This window comes from Elephas maximus, chromosome 1, assembly GCF_024166365.1.
Source record: "Elephas maximus indicus isolate mEleMax1 chromosome 1, mEleMax1 primary haplotype, whole genome shotgun sequence".
NCBI classification, from domain to species: Eukaryota; Metazoa; Chordata; class Mammalia; order Proboscidea; family Elephantidae; genus Elephas; species Elephas maximus.
In genome coordinates this window covers 89,283,388-89,301,474 of record NC_064819.1, presented here as the reverse complement: position 1 = coordinate 89,301,474, position 18,087 = coordinate 89,283,388, and the positions used below count along the sequence as shown (strand labels likewise).

At 42.4% G+C, this 18,087-nt stretch overlaps 1 long non-coding RNA gene across 2 annotated transcripts; it reads left to right on the top strand.

Moving 5' to 3' along the window:
• Nucleotides 1–13,852: 13,852 nt before the first annotated feature.
• On the top strand, nucleotides 13,853–17,588 carry LOC126078342 (uncharacterized). 2 transcript variants are annotated; one of them, XR_007518028.1, is made up of 4 exons: nucleotides 13,853–14,147; nucleotides 14,560–15,210; nucleotides 15,600–15,681; nucleotides 15,883–17,588. It is a non-coding gene; the product is annotated as an uncharacterized LOC126078342 (long non-coding RNA). The 2 variants fall into 2 exon arrangements; XR_007518027.1 differs by having other exon boundaries at nucleotides 15,600–17,588.
• Nucleotides 17,589–18,087: the final 499 nt, after the last annotated feature.

Sequence of the window (18,087 nt, the reverse complement as noted above, 5' to 3'; positions counted from 1 at the left end):
TGTCTGATGGGTTGTCTTCGGGGATGGTTCCTGTCCTGTGCCAACAGAAGGTCTGGGGTGCATGGCCGCCGGGATTCCTCTAGTCTCAGTCAGACCATTAAGTTTGGTCTTTTTATGAGAATTTGGGGTCTGTATCCCACTGATCTCCTGCTCCCTCAGGGGTCCTCTGCTGTGCTCCCTGTCAGGGCAGTCATCGATTGTGGCCGGGCACCAACTAGTTCTTCTGGTCTCAGGATGATGTAGGTCTCTGGTTCATGTGACCCTTTCTGTCTCTTGGGCTCTTAGTTGTCGTGTGGCCTTGGTGTTCTTCATTTTCCTTTGCTCCAGGTGGGTTGAGACCAATTGATGCATCTTAGATGGCCGCTTGTTAGCATTTAAGACCCCAGACGCCATATTTCAAAGTGGGATGCAGATTGATTTCATAATAGAATTATTTTGCCAATTGACTTAGAAGTCCCCTCAAACCATGTTCCCCAGACCCCCGTGCTTGCTCAGCTGACCTTTGAAGCATTCATTTTATCCTGGAAATTTCTTTGCTTTTGGTCCAGTCCAATTGAGCTGACCTTCCATGAATTGAGTGTTGTCTTTCCCTTCATCTAAAGCAGTTCTTATCTACTGATTAATCAATAAAAAACCCTCTCCCACCCTCCCTCCCTCCCCACCTCGTAACCACAAAAGTATGTGTTCTTCTCAGGTTTACTATTTCTCAAGATCTTATAATAGTGGTCTTATACAATATTTGTCCTTTTGTCTCTGACTAATTTCGCTCAGCATAATGCCTTCCAGGTTCCTCCATGTTATGAAATGTTTCACAGATTCGTCACTGTTCTTTATCGATGCGTAGTATTCCATTGTGTGAATATACCACAATTTATTTAACCATTCATCTGTTGATGGACACCTTTGTTGCTTCCAACTCTTTGCTATTGTAAACAGAGCTGCAATAAACATGGGTGTGCATATATCTGTTTGTATGAAGGCTCTTGTATCTCTAGGGTATATTCCCAGGAGTGGGATTTCTGGGTTGTATGGTAGTTCTATTTCTAACTGTTTAAGATAACGCCAGATGGATTTCCAAAGTGGTTGTACCATTTTACATTCCCACCAGCAGTGTATGAGAGTTCCAATCTCTCCGCAGCCTCTCCAACATTTATTATTTTGTGTTTTTTGGATTAATGCCAGCCTTGCTGGTGTGAGATGGAATCTCATCGTAGTTTTAATTTGCATTTCTCTAATGGCTAATGATCGAGAGCATTTTCTCATGTATCTGTTGGCTGCCTGAATATCTTCTTTAGTGAAATGTGTGTTCATATCCTTTGCCCACTTCTTGATTGGGTTGTTTGTCTTTTTGTGGTTGAGTTTTGACAGAATCATGTAGATTTTAGAGATCAGGCGCTGGTCGGAGATGTCATAGCTGAAAATTCTTTCCCAGTCTGTAGGTGGTCTTTTTACTCTTTTGGAGAAGTCTTTAGATGAGCATAGGTGTTTGATTTTTAGGAGCTCCCAGTTATCGGGTTTCTCTTCATCATTTTTGGTAATGTTTTGTATTCTGTTTATACCTTGTATTAGGGCTCCTAGGGTTGTCCCAATTTTTTCTTCCATGATCTTTATCGTTTTAGTCTTTATGTTTAGGTCTTTGATCCACTTGGAGTTAGTTTTTGTGCATGGTGTGAGGTATGGGTCCTGTTTCATTTTTTTGCAAATGGATATCCAGTTATGCCAGCACCATTTGTTAAAAAGGCTATCTTTTCCACAATTAATTGACACTGGTCCTTTGTCAAATATCAGCTGCTCATATGTGGATGGATCTATGTCTGGGTTCTCAATTCTGTTCCATTGGTCTATGTGCCTGTTGTTGTACCAGTACCAGGCTGTTTTGACTACTGTGGCTGTATAATAGGTTCTGAAGTCAGGTAAAGTGAGGCCTCCCACTTTCTTCTTCTTTTTCAGTAGTGCTTTGCTTATCCGGGGCTTCTTTCCCTTCCATATGAAATTGGTGATTTGTTTCTCTATCCCCTTAAAATATGACATTGGAACTTGGATCGAAGTGCGTTAAATGTATAGATGGCTTTTGGTAGAATAGACATTTTTACTATGTTAAGTCTTCCTATCCATGAGCAAGGTATGTTTTTCCACTTAAGTATGTCCTTTTGAATTTCTTGTAGTAGAGCTTTGTAGTTTTCTTTGTATAGGTCTTTTACATCCTTGGTAAGATTTATTCCTAAGTATCTTATCTTCTCGGGGGCTACTGTGAATGGTATTGATTTGGTGATTTCCTCTTCGGTGTTCTTTTTGTTGATGTAGAGGAATTCAAGTGATTTTTGTATGTTTATTTTATAACCTGAGACTCTTCCAAACTCTTCTATTAGTTTCAGTAGTTTTCCGGAGGATTCCTTAGGGTTTTCTGTGTATATAATCATGTCATCTGCAAATAGTGATAACTTTACTTCTTCCTTGCCGGTCCGGATACCTTTTATTTCTTTGTCTAGCCTAATTGCCCTGGCTAGGACTTCCAGCACGATGTTGAATAAGAGCGGTGATAAAGGGCATCCTTGTCTGGTTCCCGTTCTCAAGGGAAATGCTTTCAGGCTCTCTCCATTTAGAGTGATATTGGCTGTTGGCTTTGCATAGATGCCCTTTATTATCTTGAGGAATTTTCCTTCAATTCCTATTTTGGTAAGAGTTTTTATCATAAATGGGTGTTGGACTTTGTCAAATGCCTTTTCTGCATCAATTGATAAGATCATGTGGTTTTTGTCTTTTGTTTTATTTATGTGTTGGATTACATTAATGGTTTTTCTGATATTAAACCAGCCTTGCATACCTGGTATAAATCCCACTTGATCAGGGTGAATTATTTTTTTGATGTGTTGTTGGATTCTATTGGCTAAAATTTTGTTGAGGATTTTTGCATCAATGTTCATGAGGGATATAGGTCTATAATTTTCTTTTTTTGTAATGTCTTTACCTGGTTTTGGTATCAGGGAGATGGTGGCTTCATAGAATGAGTTGGGTAGTATTCCGTCATTTTCTATGCTTTGGAATACCTTCAGAAGTAGTGGTGTTAACTCTTCTCTGAAAGTTTGGTAGAACTCTGCAGTGAAGCCGTCCGGGCCAGGGCTTTTTTTTTGGGGGAGTTTTTTGATTACCATTTCAATCTCTTTTTTTGTTATGGGTCTATTTAGTTGTTCTACTTCTGAATGTGTTAGTTTAGGTAGGTAGTGTTTTTCCAGGAATTCATCCATTTCTTCTAGATTTTCAAATTTGTTAGAGTACAATTTTTCATAATAATCTGAAATGATTCTTTTAATTTCATTTGATTCTGTTGTGATGTGGTCCTTCTCGTTTCTTATTCGAGTTATTTGTTTCCTTTCCTGTATTTCTTTAGTCAGTCTAGCCAATGGTTTATCAATTTTGTGAATTTTTTCAAAGAACCAGCTTTTGGCTTTGTTAATTCTTTCAATTGTTTTTCTGTTCTCTAATTCATTTAGTTCAGCTCTAATTTTTATTATTTGTTTTCTTCTGGTGGCTGATGGGTTCTTTTGTTGCTCACTTTCTATTTGTTCAAGTTGTAGGGACAGTTCTCTGATTTTGGCTCTTTCTTCTTTTTGTATGTGTGCATTTATCGATATAAATTGGCCTCTGAGCACTGCTTTTGCTGTGTCGCAGAGGTTTTGATAGGAAGTATTTTCATTCTCGTTGCATTCTATGAATTTCCTTATTCCCTCCTTAATGTCTTCTGTAACTCAGTCTTTTTTCAGGAGGGTATTGTTCATTTTCCAAGTATTTGATTTCTTTTCCCTAGTTTTTCTGTTATTGATCTCTAGTTTTATTGCCTTGTGGTCTGAGAAGATGCTTTGTAATATTTCGATGTTTTAGACTCTGCAAAGGTTTGTTTTATGACCTAATATGTGGTCTATTCTAGAGAATGTTCCATGTGCGCTAGAAAAAAAAGTATATTTTGCAGCAGTTGGGTGGAGAGTTCTGTATAAGTCAATGAGGTCAAGTTGGTTGATTGTTGTAATTAGATCTTCCGTGTCTCTATTGAGCTTCTTACTGGATGTCCTGTCCTTCTCCGAAAGTGGTGTGTTGAAGTCTCCTAGTATAATTGTGGAGGTATCTATCTCACTTCTCAATTCTGTTAAAATTTGATTTATGTATCTTGCAGCCCTGTCATTGGGTGCATAAATATTTAATATGGTTATGTCTTCCTGATCAGTTGTCCCTTTTATCATTATCTAGTGTCCTTCTTTATCCTTTGTGGTGGATTTAAGTCTAAAGTCTATTTTGTCAGAAATTAATATTGCTACTCCTCTTCTTTTTTGCTTATTGTTTGCTTCATATACTTTTTTCCATCCTTTGAGTTTTAGTTTGTTTGTGTCTCTAAGTCTAAGGTGTGTCTCTTGCAGGCAGCATATAGATGGATCGTGTTTCTTTATCCAGTCTGTGACTCTCTGTCTCTTTATTGGTGCATTTAGTCCATTTACATTCAGGGTAATTATAGATGAATAAGTTTTTAGTGCTGTCATTTTGATGCCTTTTTATGTGTGTTGTTGACAATTTCATTTTTCCACATACTTTTTTGTGCTGAGGCGTTTTTCTTAGTAAATTGTGAGATCCTCATTTTCATAGTGTTTGACTTTATGTTAGTGGAGTCGTTACGTTTTTCTTGGCTTTTATCTTGAGTTATAGAGTTGTTATACCTTTTTGTGGTTACCTTATTATTTACCCCTATTTTTCTAAGTAAAAACCTAACTTGTATTGTTCTATATCGCCTTGTATCACTCTCCATATGGCAGTTCAATGCCTCCTGTATTTAGTCCCTGTTTTTGAGTATTGTGATCGTTTATCTATTGACTTCCATGATTCCCTGTTATGGGTATTTTTTTTTAATTAATCTTAATTTGTTTATTTTTGTGATTTCCCTATTTGAGTTGATATCAGGACGTTCTGTTTTGTGACCTTGTGTTGTGCTGATATCTGATTTTATTGGTTCTCTGACCAAACAATATCCTTTAGTATTTCTTGTAGCTTTGGTTTGGTTTTTGCAAATTCTCTAAACTTGTGTTTGTCTGTAAATATCTTAATTTCGCCTTCATATTTCAGAGAGAGTTTTGCTGGATATATGATCCTTGGCTGGCAGTTTTTCTCCTTCAGTGTTCTGTATATGTCATCCCATTCCCTTCTTGCCTGCATGGTTTCTGCTGAGTAGTCTGAACTTATTCTTATTGATTCTCCCTTGAAGGAAACCTTTCTTTTCTCCCTGGCTGCTTTTAAAATTTTCTGTTTATCTTTGGTTTTGGTGAGTTTGATGATAATATGTCTTGGTGTTTTTCTTTTTGGATCAATCTTAAATGGGGTTCGATGAGCATCTTGGATAGATATCCTTTCGTTTTTCATGATGTCAGGGAAGTTTTCTGTCAGGAGTTCTTCAACTATTTTCTCTGTGTTTTCTGTCCCCCCTCCCTGTTCTGGGACTCCAATCACCCGCAGGTTATCCTTCTTGATAGAGTCGCACATAATTCTTAGGGTTTCTTCATTTTTTTAAATTCTTTTATCTGATTTTTTTTCAGCTATGTTGGTGTTGATTCCCTGGTCCTCCAGATGTCCCAGTCTGCCTTCTAATTGCTCGAGTCTGCTCCTCTGACTTCCTATTGCGTTGTCTAATTCTGTAATTCTATTGTTAATCTTTTGGATTTCTACATGTTGTCTCTCTATGGATTCTTGCAACTTATTAATTTTTCCACTATGTTCTTGAATAATCTTTTTGAGTTCTTCAACAGTTTTATCAGTGTGTTCCTTGGCTTTTTCTGCAGTTATCCTAATTTCATTTGTGATATCTTTAAGCATTCTGTAAATTAGTTTTTTATATTCTGTATCTGATAATTCCAGGATTGTATCTTCATTTGGGAAAGATTTTGATTCTTTTGTTTGGGGGGTTGGAGAAGCTGTCATGGTCTGCTTCTTTAAGTGGTTTGATATGGATTGTTGCCTCCGAGCCATCACTGGGAAACTAGTTTTTCCAGAAAATCCGCTAAAAAAAAAATGCAGTCAGATCCCTATCAGAGTTCTCCCTCTGGCTCAGGCAGGCTATTTGGATGTTAATGAAGCCGCCTGGGGAGGGTGGGGGAGGGAACAGAGAGATAGGAGAGTAGCACCTCAGAATATAGCCAGAGTTGCTTGTCTTGCTTGGAATGACTATTATATTTGAGATTCCCGTGGGGCGCGTCGCCTATGTGTGCTGGCTGTGTGGAGATTGCCCCCGGGGGGTCTGGCCCGCTGGAGTCACGGTCAGATCCTCCGCTTCCAGCCCCACGCCCAGCGTCAAGGCTCCCCTACTGGGACGGTGCACTCTCGACTCCAAAATCAGTCGCTGCCTCCCGGGGACTTCTCGTCCCTCCAGCCGCGTGGCCGTGCCTCCCCCGCGAACCAGGTGGGCCCCCTCCCGGGGTTAGTTCAGGTGGGTGGAGCAGCTCCCCGTACTTGTGCCGTGACCGAGTGTCCCAGCTGGGACGCTGTTCTCCCCGCTCCAATACCAGTCGCTGCCTCCCGGGGACTTCTCCTATCGGCTGCGTCCCACGCCGCCCGCGACCCGGCTGGGCTCTTTTCCGGGGTTAGTTCAGGGGGGTGGAGCAGCTCTCCGTGTTTATGCCGTACCTGCGTCCAGTCCAAATCCCTGCGGGACGGTTCCCCAGCTTGGACGCTGCTCTTCCTGCTCCAAGACCAGTCACTGCCTCCCGGGGACTTCTCCTACCGGCTGTGTCCCATGCCGCCTGCGTAACCGGCTGGTCCCCCTCCCGGGGTTAGTTCAGGGGGGTGGAGCAGCTCTGTGCTTGTGCCGTACCTGACTGGTACGCTGGCTCCAGGCTCTGGAAACAATCGCTGCTTCCCCTTATTAGTTCGTTCTCCGTCTCTAAGTCTGTGTTTGTTGTTCAGGGTTCGTAGATTGTTATGGATGTGATCGATTCACTTGTTTTTCCGTGTCTTTGTTGTAAGAGGGATCCGAGGTAGCGTCTGCCTAGTCCGCCATCTTGGCTCCGCCGGAGACTTGAATTTTTTATTCAGTTCTTTGAACTTGAGAAATGCTGAGTGTATTCTTCCCTTTTGGTTTTCTCACTTCAGGTCTTTGCACATTCGACTCCTATGTTTTACTTTGTCTTTTAGAGCTGCCTTTTGAAATCCTCTGTCCAGCTCTTTCAGTGATCATGTCTTCCTATGCTTTAGTTACTCGACATTCAAGAGCAGGTTTCAGAGTCTCTTTTAATACCCATTTTGGTGTTTTTTTTTCTAATGACCTTTTGCTTTCTTCATGTATGATGTTCTTGATGTCATTCCACATTCAATGCATCAGATCTATTCTTGAGATGGTCTCTAAATTCAGGTGGCATTCACTCTAGGTCATACTTGCCACACACTTACCACAAACTTAGTTACTTAGAAATAACACAAATTTATTCACTCATAGTTCTGGAGGTCAGAAGTTTAATCTGGGCCTGCAGGGCTGCATTCCATCTGGAAGCTGTAGGGGAGAATCCCATTCTTGCCCTTTCCATCTTCCAGAGCCTGCCTACCTTCCTTGGCCGAAGCCCCTTCTTCCATCTTCAAAAGCAGCAGCCTAGAATCTCCTTTCTGGCATCTGACTCTGCCCTTACATGTTCTTATCTGACTTTGTCCTTCCTGCCTCCCTCTTATATATATCTTTGTGATTACATCACTCGGTCCACCAGGATAATCCCAGATAATTATCTAATCTCAAATTCTACAGTTCAAATGTCCCTTCTGTATATAATGTAACATGTTCACAGGTTCTACGAATTAGAATGTGGACATCTTTGGTGATTATTTTTCAGCCTACCACAGAAGTAAATAAGGAAGATGTTTATGTGAGAAGATGCTAAGTGCTATGGGGAAGGTGACACAGAGTGTGGATGTGTGGGGCTAGGAAAGACAGCTGTTTGAACTTGGATGGGCAGTGTGGGCTTCATTAAGAAGGTGACCTTTGTGGGAAGAGTTGAAGGACATGAAAGAATTAATCATCAGAATGTCTGGGGAGGTTCTTCCCAGGCAGGGGATCATCCATTGCAGATGCATTAGGGAGGGGGCATGTGACAGTTTTCTGGGGTCAGCGAGGAGACCAGTGTGGCTGCAGCAGAGACATTGAGGTAAGGTCAGAGGTGTGGCCAGACCATGTAGGGACTAAGGATATTGGAAGCGTTTTGACATTTACTCTGGGTGAGATGGGGAGTTACAAAATAGTAGTAGAAGAGAGACAGTGTAGGACTTCTTTTAAAAAGGATCACTATGGGAGGCTTTCCTGAGAATAGAATTGAGAGGTAAGGAGTGAGCAAAAGAGTGGGAAAACAATAGAAATTTAGGACATTATTTGAGTGTTGTTTGGTTTGGCTGGGTGTGAGCAATGAAAATAGTGGGAAGTGATTGGATTATGAATATATTTTGAAGATGGGGTTTACAAGATTTCCTAATGCACTGAATTTGAAGAGCAAGAAATAAAGAGTCAATGAGGACACCAAAAATACTATGGAATGTGCAAATAGAATCAGTGGAGATGGGGGAGACTCTAGAATGAGCATGTTGAGGAGGGGGCATCACAGGCATGTGCTTTAAGAAATGTTGAGTCTGAGATGTCTCTTAGAAATGCATGGCCCCTGGACGGCCTTTCAAGTCAGTACTGAAATCACTCCTGAGGTTCACCCTTCAGCGAAAGATTAGACAGGCCCATAAAGCAAAACAAGACTAAATGGGGACAGCATCCCAGGGGAAAGGACGTGAGGGCAGGAGGGGACAGGAAAGCTGGTGATGTGGAACCCAAAATCAAGAAGGGGAGAGTGTTGACATGTCATGGAGCTGGTAAGCAATACCACAAAACAATCTATGTATTCATTGGTTAAGTAATTTGCTCTGCAAACCTTCATCTAAAGTACAAAAAAAGCAAACAGCAAAACAAAAGAAGAAATGCAAGCGAGGTTGTTGGGTTGGCAGTTGGACATACCAGTCTGGATATCAGTAGACATGTTGATGAGAGAAATAGATTTGGGAAGTGACATCATATAAATGATATTTAAAGCCTTGAGAATGGATAAGACCTCAAAGAGAGTGATTAGCTATGGAAGAAACAGGAAGAAAGACTGAACCCTGGGCCCTCCAGTGCTAAGCCATCTGATGAGACTACACACAAGCAGACTACAGAGCTCTGACAGAAGGCAGAGCAAGATCAAGGAGTTCTAAGCTTCCTATGCAAAGAATCACCTGGAAATCTCATTAAGATTCAGAAGGTTGGAGTAGAGCATGAGTTTTTTTTGTTATAACAAGGTAGATGCTGATGCTGCTGGTCTTCAGATCATATCTTAGTAGCAAGAATGTAGACCAGGGATTCCCTCATGGCTGTGTATCATCCTCTCCTGGAATATTTGTTGTTAAGTAATTCTTGGGCTTCAGACCCAATATTCTGAGATGATTGATCTGATGAGAGGTCTGAGTATGTTGTAAGAAGTCCCACAAGCACTCCTGGTGCTCAGCCAGATTTGGAACCACCGAGGTCAGTGGTCAGGTTAGTATCCAGGATGATGAGGGATCTTCAAACCACATTTAAGTGGGTTTGTTCCTGGGAGAGAAAAAGGAGGACAACTGGTAGCTCCTAAAAATCAAACACCTATGCACATCCAAAGACTTCACCAAAAGAGTAATAAGACTACCTACAGACTGGGAAAAAGTTTTCAGCTATGACATTTCTGATCAGCACCTGATCTCTAAAATCTACATGATACTGCAAAAACTCAACTGAAAAAAGACAAATAACCCATTTAAAAAATGGGCAAAAGATATGAATAGACACTTCGCTAAAGAAGACGTTTGGGTAGTTAACAGATATTTGAGAAAATGTTCACAATCATTAGCCATTAGAGAAATACAGATCAAAACTACAATGAGGTTTCATCTCACTCCAACAAGGCTGGCATTAACCCAAAAAACACAAAAGAATAAATGTTGGAGAGGTTGGAACACTTCAACACTGCCAGTGGGAATGTCAAATGGTACAACCACTTTGGAAATCGATTTGGCGCTTCCTTAAAAAGCTAGAAGTAGAACTACCATACCATCCAGCAATCCCACTTCTCGGAATATATCCTAGAGAAATAAGAGCCTTTACAGGAACAGATATATGCACACCCATGTTTATTACAGCACTGTTTACAATAGCAAGAAGATGGAAGCAATCAAGGTGCCCATCAATGGATGAATGGATAAATTATGGTATATTCACACAATGGAATACTACGCATCGATAAAGAACAGTGAGGAATCTGTGAAACATTTCATAACATGGACAAACCTGGAAGGCATTATGCTGAATGAAATTAGCTACAAAAGGACAAATATTATATAAGACCACTATTACAAGAACTTGAGAAATAGTTAAAACTGAGAAGAAAACAGTCTTTCGTGGTTACGAGAGGGGGGAGGAAGGGAGGGTGGAAGATGGGCATTCACTAATTAGATGGTAGAAAAGAACTACTTTAGGTGAAGGGAAAGACAGCACACAATACAGGGGAGGCCAGCACAATTGGACTAAGCCAAAAGCAAAGAAGTTTCCTGAGTAAACTGAATGCTTCGAAGGCCAGCGTACCAGGGGCGGGGGCCTGGGGACCATGGTTTCAGGGGACATCTAAGTCAATTGGCAAAATAAAATCTATTAAGAAAACATGCTGCATCCCACTTCAAAGAGTGGCATCTGGGGTCTTAAACGCTAGCAAGCAGCCATCCAAGATGCATCAATTGGTCTCAACCCACCTGGGTCGAAAGAGAATGAAGAACACCAAGGACATAAGGCGATTACGAGCCCAAGAGACAGAAAGGGCCACATGAACCAGAGACTTACATCATCCTGAGACCAGAAGAACTAGATGGTGCCCAGCTACAACCGATGACTGCCCTGACAGGGAACACAACAGAGAACCCCTGAGGGAGCAGGAGAACAGACCCCAAATTCTCATAAGACCAGACTTAATGGTCTGACTGAGACTGGAAGGGCCCCAGTGGTCATGGTCCCCAGACCTTCTGTTGGCCCAGGACAGGAACCATTCCCGAAGCCAACTCTTCAGACATGGATTGGACTGGATAATGGGTTGGAGAGGGATGCTGGTGAGGAGTGAGCTTCTTGGATCATGTGGACACTTGAGACTATGTTGGCATCTCCTCCCTGGAAGGGAGATGAGAGGGTGGAGGGGGTTAGAAGCTGGCAAAATGCACACGAAAAGAGAGGGTGGAGGGAGAGAGCGGGCTGTCTCATTAGGGAGAGTAATTGGGAGCGTGTAGCAAGGTAGATATCGGTTTTTGTGTGAGAGACTGACTTGATTTGTAAACTTTCACTTAAAGTAAAATAAAAATTATTAAAAAAAAAGAGGACAAATATCATCAGTTATGAGATGATGTTGGGAGATACATGTCATTTCTGTACTGGGAGGTGTAGCTTGGTGGAAGATTCAGGAAGTGGCCCACAGCTCAGCAGAAAGAAACTCTCTGAATATTTGTTCTCTGAAAATTCCTCACACTGATTTCTCATTCACTTCTTGGTGCAAACAACAGAAACCAAACTTTTAAAATTTAAACACAAAGCAATTTATATGTGTGATATTGGGGCTCATTTTATTTTGAGGAAGGCCACAGAATCAGGCTTGAAGCTACACATCCAGGAAGAGAATCCACAATCCAACCTTTCGTCACGTCCCATATAGAAACCACAGCTTCTGCTGCTGCCTCAGATGCCACTGCCGACATCGCTGACACCCCTGATAATGGGCACTAGGCCGTGTGGCCAATACAATTCTCCCTGCTGCTCTTTGCAACTAGATGTCACTACTGCCACTCACATCACCCTTGCCAAAGTGCATTCTGCATAGTCCCAGGTTCTCTGTGTCACTATGTCCTGACAGAGTCTAGCATGTGGGCATCTGACTGGCAGAGCCTCAGCGCCATGCCCATGTTCAAGTGCAAGGATGTTTGGGAAAGTGAGTTTTCCTCTTTTATGAAGGGAGTTTGTTTCTTTCCTAAGAAGACTTTTTAAGTGGAATTCTCCTAAGGTAGGAAGAAAGTTCCCCTGCCAGGGGAGAGGGAATGGAGGCTGGAGAAAGAATGATGAGTGTCAATTCCTAGAGCAGTGATCTGAGAGTAGATCTTCATGTGGGATGTTCTAGGCACTCAGGTTTGGTTGAGCAAGTCATTAATAAATAACATCTGTCCACTTATTCCCTTGTGAGTCTGTTATTGTGTCCAGCTTTGTCCGTTTCAGTTAATACTCAAAAATATGTGGAGTGGCATTGTGGGCTGGTGAAATGATTACTCAAAATGTGTTCTTGTCATTGTCTCTTAGAGGATTAAAAACCCAGGTGTATAAGACTTTAAAGGATCTGGTATGCACCAACATTTTATATTAATTTTTATATTTCCTTGTATTTGCACACTTTTCTGAGGTGAGGGTCCATAACATTTGTCAGTTTCCCTGAGGCTCCTGCAAAAGACTAAAGAAAACCAGCCTAGCTTAGAGATCGTGCCATTCAATACCTGTACACAAACATGACAAGTTTGAAAATTCCTGTAGAAAACTGGAAACTAAAAATAACCTATTTGATTTTTTTTTAAAAAGAATATTTTAAATTAAAAACATAATAACTGTCTTAACCCTTTCATGAACAGCAGGACATATAGCACCCATGTATATTTTCTGCCTTTCAGGTTTATTGGGATGCTGCTGTACCACTGACAGTATGTGGTGCCGGCAGGTGGGGACCTGTATAAGTGTTTTAAATGGAAGAAATGAGTGTGCGCTGCTAATTTACTGTTTCTACAGGGTATTAGGTCCTGCTGAATCAGTATTTTTGGTAGGTAAAATATGGGTTTTGATAAATATTACTTGGAACATGTGTTTCTGGAGTCTGGGGGTAGAATTAAGGTGACACATATGTCCTTCCGGACTCTGAGGGTAGGCTTGGTAGGATGAGGCAAGAAAAAAATCCAAATTACCTACCAAAAATTCAGACACACTCAATGATTCAGCATGCATTCCATTAATGAAAAATATTATATAAACTTAAAAAAAATTTAATTCATTCACGAAAGGGTTAAGTATGCTACCAAAAGCACTAGTTACATCACAGAAGCATTATTCACAAGAGGCAAAAGATGAAAACAACTCAAATACCCATCAACAGATGACTGGATAATCAACATGTAGTTTACCTATGCCATAGAGTTTCTTCATCCATAAAAAGAAATGGAGCACTGGTACAGGCTATAGCGTGGATGAAACTTGAAAACATAGGGTAAGTGAAAGAATCCAGTCACAAAAGTCAACATTGATTCCATTCATGAAATGTCAATAATAGGAAAATCCCTAGAGATAGATAGTAGATTTGTGATTGCCTAGGGCTGGAGGTTTTGGAGGCAAACAGGCAGGGACTGTTAATTGTTGTGAATTTCTTTTTTGGGTCATGAAGATGCTCCAAAATTAATTTTGGCGAGGATTGCACAACTCTGTGAATATACTAAAAATAATTGATTAGTACACTTTAAAGGAGTGAATGTATGCTATGTGAATTACATCTCAATAAAGTTGTTATAAAAACACATCTCCAAAGACAAAGCATTGGAACTGGTTGGGACAGTTTTGAATATTTGTAATATAGATAATAAAAAACGTGTTAGTGAATATTTGTACATACTAAAAGCATGTGAATACATTGTGTCTCCTGAGCTGCTCTGTATATTGATCTGTGATCTGCATAGATTAATTCACAGGTATGCTATACGGGTAATTATAATTTGCTACAATCCCAAAGCCACACAAACGTTGTTCTTAGACAAAGTGAACCCAGTACCCTTGCCTGCTTTGTGAAGCCAGCTGAAAGTCAGCTTGATACATGAGAAGCAAAGGGGTAATTATTAAAATGTAAGATAATGAGAAAAAAAAAAAAGATAATGGAACAAAACTGCCTGTAAGCGAACCACTATCTGAAGCCTTCAGTCATCTGCTGTCTGTCCTTGACGGTTTCCATTGTCTGTCCTTGACATCAGTGGGGTAAGTTTCTTTCTAACAGCCCGTGGGGAAGAAGACGCTGGGAGAGAAGCCTAAGGTAAGAAAGTGAGAAAAAAAGAGACCAGGTCCAGGGGCAAGATTCTAGAAATGGAAGAAGAGTGGACCAAGAAGTTGATTCTTTCTGTCACCCTGTGTGTGTGTGTGTGTGTGTGTGTGTGTGTGTGTGAGAGAGAGAGAGACAGAGACAGAGAGATTGAGAGAGAACAGAGAGAGAGAGAGCTCTTTGGGACACAGCGGGCAAGAGTGTCCTGTGGTCAGAGGAGGGGGCTCAGGGAAAGTTTTCAGTGTCTCCAGGTTTGGATCTCAGGGTGTCAGCCTTGAGGGCGGTGTCTGGGATTCCGAGGACAATAAAGAGGGTGTGGAGGCGGCATACTGGGAAGGAGCACCAGGGAGTCCATTGAAGTAGGGCTTTTTCATAAGTTTCACTTTTCCTTTGCAATCTCTTTCAGGTTGTTCTGCCTGCAGACAGATGACACTCTCCAAGGTCGGTTTTCATTGGGTATCCGCTTCTAGAGAAGCTGATCAGAGTTAGTTTACTTCCACGAAGGAGCCACGAATCAGCGCTCTCCACCGACTCTGTGGGTCCCAAAGCATTGGATCTCGGTGACCTGCTCCTCTCGCAGGTCCTGGTCCTGCTGTTGCCGGGGTGACGCGGGGTCGGGAGGGAAACTGCCTTTGGGGAGGGAGGAGAGGGTCGTCCTGGTTCGGGGTGTGAGACCTCACCCCCTTTGGGTTACTCCCTTCCTCCCCCTTCCTTACCTTTCTTCCCCGTTGGACCCCCATACCTAGAGGAGAGCCCCCAGTGTTTGTACTTTGTTTCAGTTTAGATTTGAGCCGTGCTGACACCTGTTGGAGCCAATGACCGTCTTAAAGACCAAGGGGGCGGGCAGACAGTGGCGGGGGCCGGGGTCTCACCCCTCCTTCCCCAGTGCGTGGTCAACTTCAGGGGCAGGAACCCGCAGCCTCCTTCGCAGTATCAGCGCTCTGCGGGCCGGGGACGGATTCCAGCTTCCTGACAGGGACCCGAGCTCCAGGATGGTGAAGGACTGAGGAGGGACAGCCAGCCGGGGCAGTGGAGCTCCAGGCCCCAGGGAGGCCAGGTGCTTGGACTCGCCTCCTGGACAACCAGAGGGAGTGCTGCCTCACTCAGGGAGCGAGAGCTCGGAGCACCCTCCCTGGACCTCCCTCAGGCACGGTCTGTGTCCCCACGTGGTATCCCTAAGGACAAGAGGGAGGATAGTACCTATCTGACAACAGTTCCCCCAGTTTATGACGTTCTGATTGGGAGGTTAAGAGTCTGGGTCTCTGGGTCTGTCACCTTGCCCAGGGCTTTCTGGGACATTTAGGGACCATGAAGCTTTGGGTGGGAAAATAGAAAAAAAAAAAAAGGTCAAGGGAAATAACTGAACAGCAGTTACTTAGGAATCTGGCATGGAGATCAAGCTCTGTTGGGGTTTCTCTCATACTTTGCCTTAAACCTCTGTTCCAGGCCGGCTGCTCCCCTGACTCTGCCTTTACCTGTGAAGAACCAAAAGTGCCTCTTCCTGTCACTGACACCTGAAGGCTCCAAAGTGTGTGGGCTACAACCTGCTTTAAAATAGCATTTCCTTATAGACTCCTATGAGTAAAGCTAATGCTTAATTTTCTCATTTTCCCTCCCCCCCAAAAAATAAAGGTCCTGTCTATTCCTGTGGTGGTTAAATGTGCCTCCCCTTAAGGGATAATGGGAAGAAAATCAAAGACTCCAAATTCTCTTTGACCCTTTTTCGCAGATTCACCACTAACACACATGACCCACCACACCATCTCAGACTGTGAGGTCACGCTGAAGTGCTGGGTCTGGAGCTTCTACCTGGCAGAGATCACACTGACCTGGAGCAGGACAAAGAGGGCCAGACCAGGACATGGAGCTTGTGAAGACCAGGCCTTTGGGGGATGGGACCTTCCAAAACTGGGTAGCTGCGGTGGTGCCCTCTGGAGAGGAGCAGAGATACACAGGCCATGTGCAGCAGGAGGGGGTACATGAGCCCCTTATCCTGAGATGGGGTAAGGAGGGGGACAGGGTAGAGCTTCTTCTCAGAGAAGGCAGGGGGCTTTCTGGGTACCTACAGTATTGTCATGGCTGAGGCTGGGGAGTCAGGGCCCCTCACCTCCCCTTCTCTTCCCAAAGACACCTCCTCAGACCACTGTCGCCATCCTGGGAATCTCTGCAGCCTGGTTCTCCTTGGGGCTGTGGTAGCTGAAGCTCTGGCGGCTGGAGCTGTGATCTGGAGGAAAAAGGGCTGAGGAAGGGAAGGGGTGGGAGCTTGCATCACCATTGCTTCATGTGTGAGTCCCCACCCCAAGTGGTTGAATTGCCCATCTCCTACCTCTGTTTCAGCTGAGTCAGAGATAATGACCCCCAGATGTGCAGGATAATCTGGGAGGGGGTCTGGCTGGTAGGTGTGCAGGGCCTCAGCCCGGATAAGGGCTGCCTGCTTGGAGCCTGTCAGGTGGGTTAGGTGGGACAGGGGTGTGGGGCAAGGAGGATGCTGGAAATTGGAGGCTGAGGAGCAAGCAGGCTGAGAAGCTTCAGGATGGAGGCAGAGGCTGGAGGCCAGGTGAGCGTCAGGCCCCATTGCACCAGGCAGGCTAGTCCTGTGGCCATTTCTGAGTGGCAGGTGCTGGGTCTGGGCGGGTATTTCTCCTCATGCTCCTTAGGATTCTGAGCAGTAGGGTCAGGGAGACCAGGGACAGGGCAAGCACCAAAAGACGAGGATCCAGCCTCCTCTGTTATAGGTGGAGAATGTAGACATGACACTGATTTCCTGAAACCATGTCCTTCTTACAAAATTGATGTGCAGATATTTTTAATTTATTAAATTTACAAAGCCATCTATTCTATGATTCTAGTAGGGTGGGTCAGTTTTACAATTGGCCTAATTAGGCATATCTTATAACTTATATAGAGAGTATGAAAGGGCTACGGAGGCTTTGTTTGGATCCAGGTTTTGATTTTCTTTTGCCAGGCTCTTTTGTTGTTGTTTTATTTTGTTTTTTGTTAAAAAGAAACTTCTTTGTAGAAAATACCATGAAATGTACAAATAAAAACTACAGTCACCTACTATGACTCGATGTATATATATGAAGGTTTTTTTACATTAAGAAATCTACTTTACACAATAAAAATAATCCTGAAATATTAGAATTAAACAGCAAATGCAGCTTTTTACACAACTTTTTCCCTACTATTATTTCACAAGCATTTCCCCTATCGTGTTTTATCCTTCTAAACTTGATTTCAGTGACCTCATTCTATTTCATTGAATGGAATTTGGTATAGATTATTTATTGACTTTTTCATGTTGACTATGTATATATATTTAATTCCTTTTTTATATTAATGACCCTGAGATGACCAGTTGTGCTTAAATTCCTTTTTTGCAAATGTGTTGACCATGTATACAGCAGTGAAATTACCGGGTAAAAGGCTGTAAGAGGCTGTAAAAGGCTGTTTACCTTCTGGTTTACTGATATACTTGCCAACCTGGTTTCTAGGGTAACTTTTTGGATTTGTATTTATAATGGTGCCTACCTCACTCAACATAAAAACTCCCAGAGCCTCCTTATGTTACAAGCAAGAAAGCCAGGTTGTGCCATTTTTTAAACTCTGAAGTTTCTCCTGTTTTGTGGTTGCTGTTAGTTTTTATTTATTTGAGACCATATTCAAACCTTAAAAAAAATTTTATATCCCTGTCTTTTGACCGATTTCAGTTGAGATGTTTATCTTTTCTAATTGATTTGTAAGCCAACATTGTGTTTATCCAAAGTGAAAAGATGTTTATTGTTCTGTAATACTACTTGATTTTTGTGGAAAATAATCAGAGAATAGCAAAGGGTATTGTGATTTTACTTTGGGGATAAAATAAAAGCCAACATGTGTTGAGCATTTACTACGTGTCAGGAACTTTGCTGATGACTTCATATACGCTGTTTTA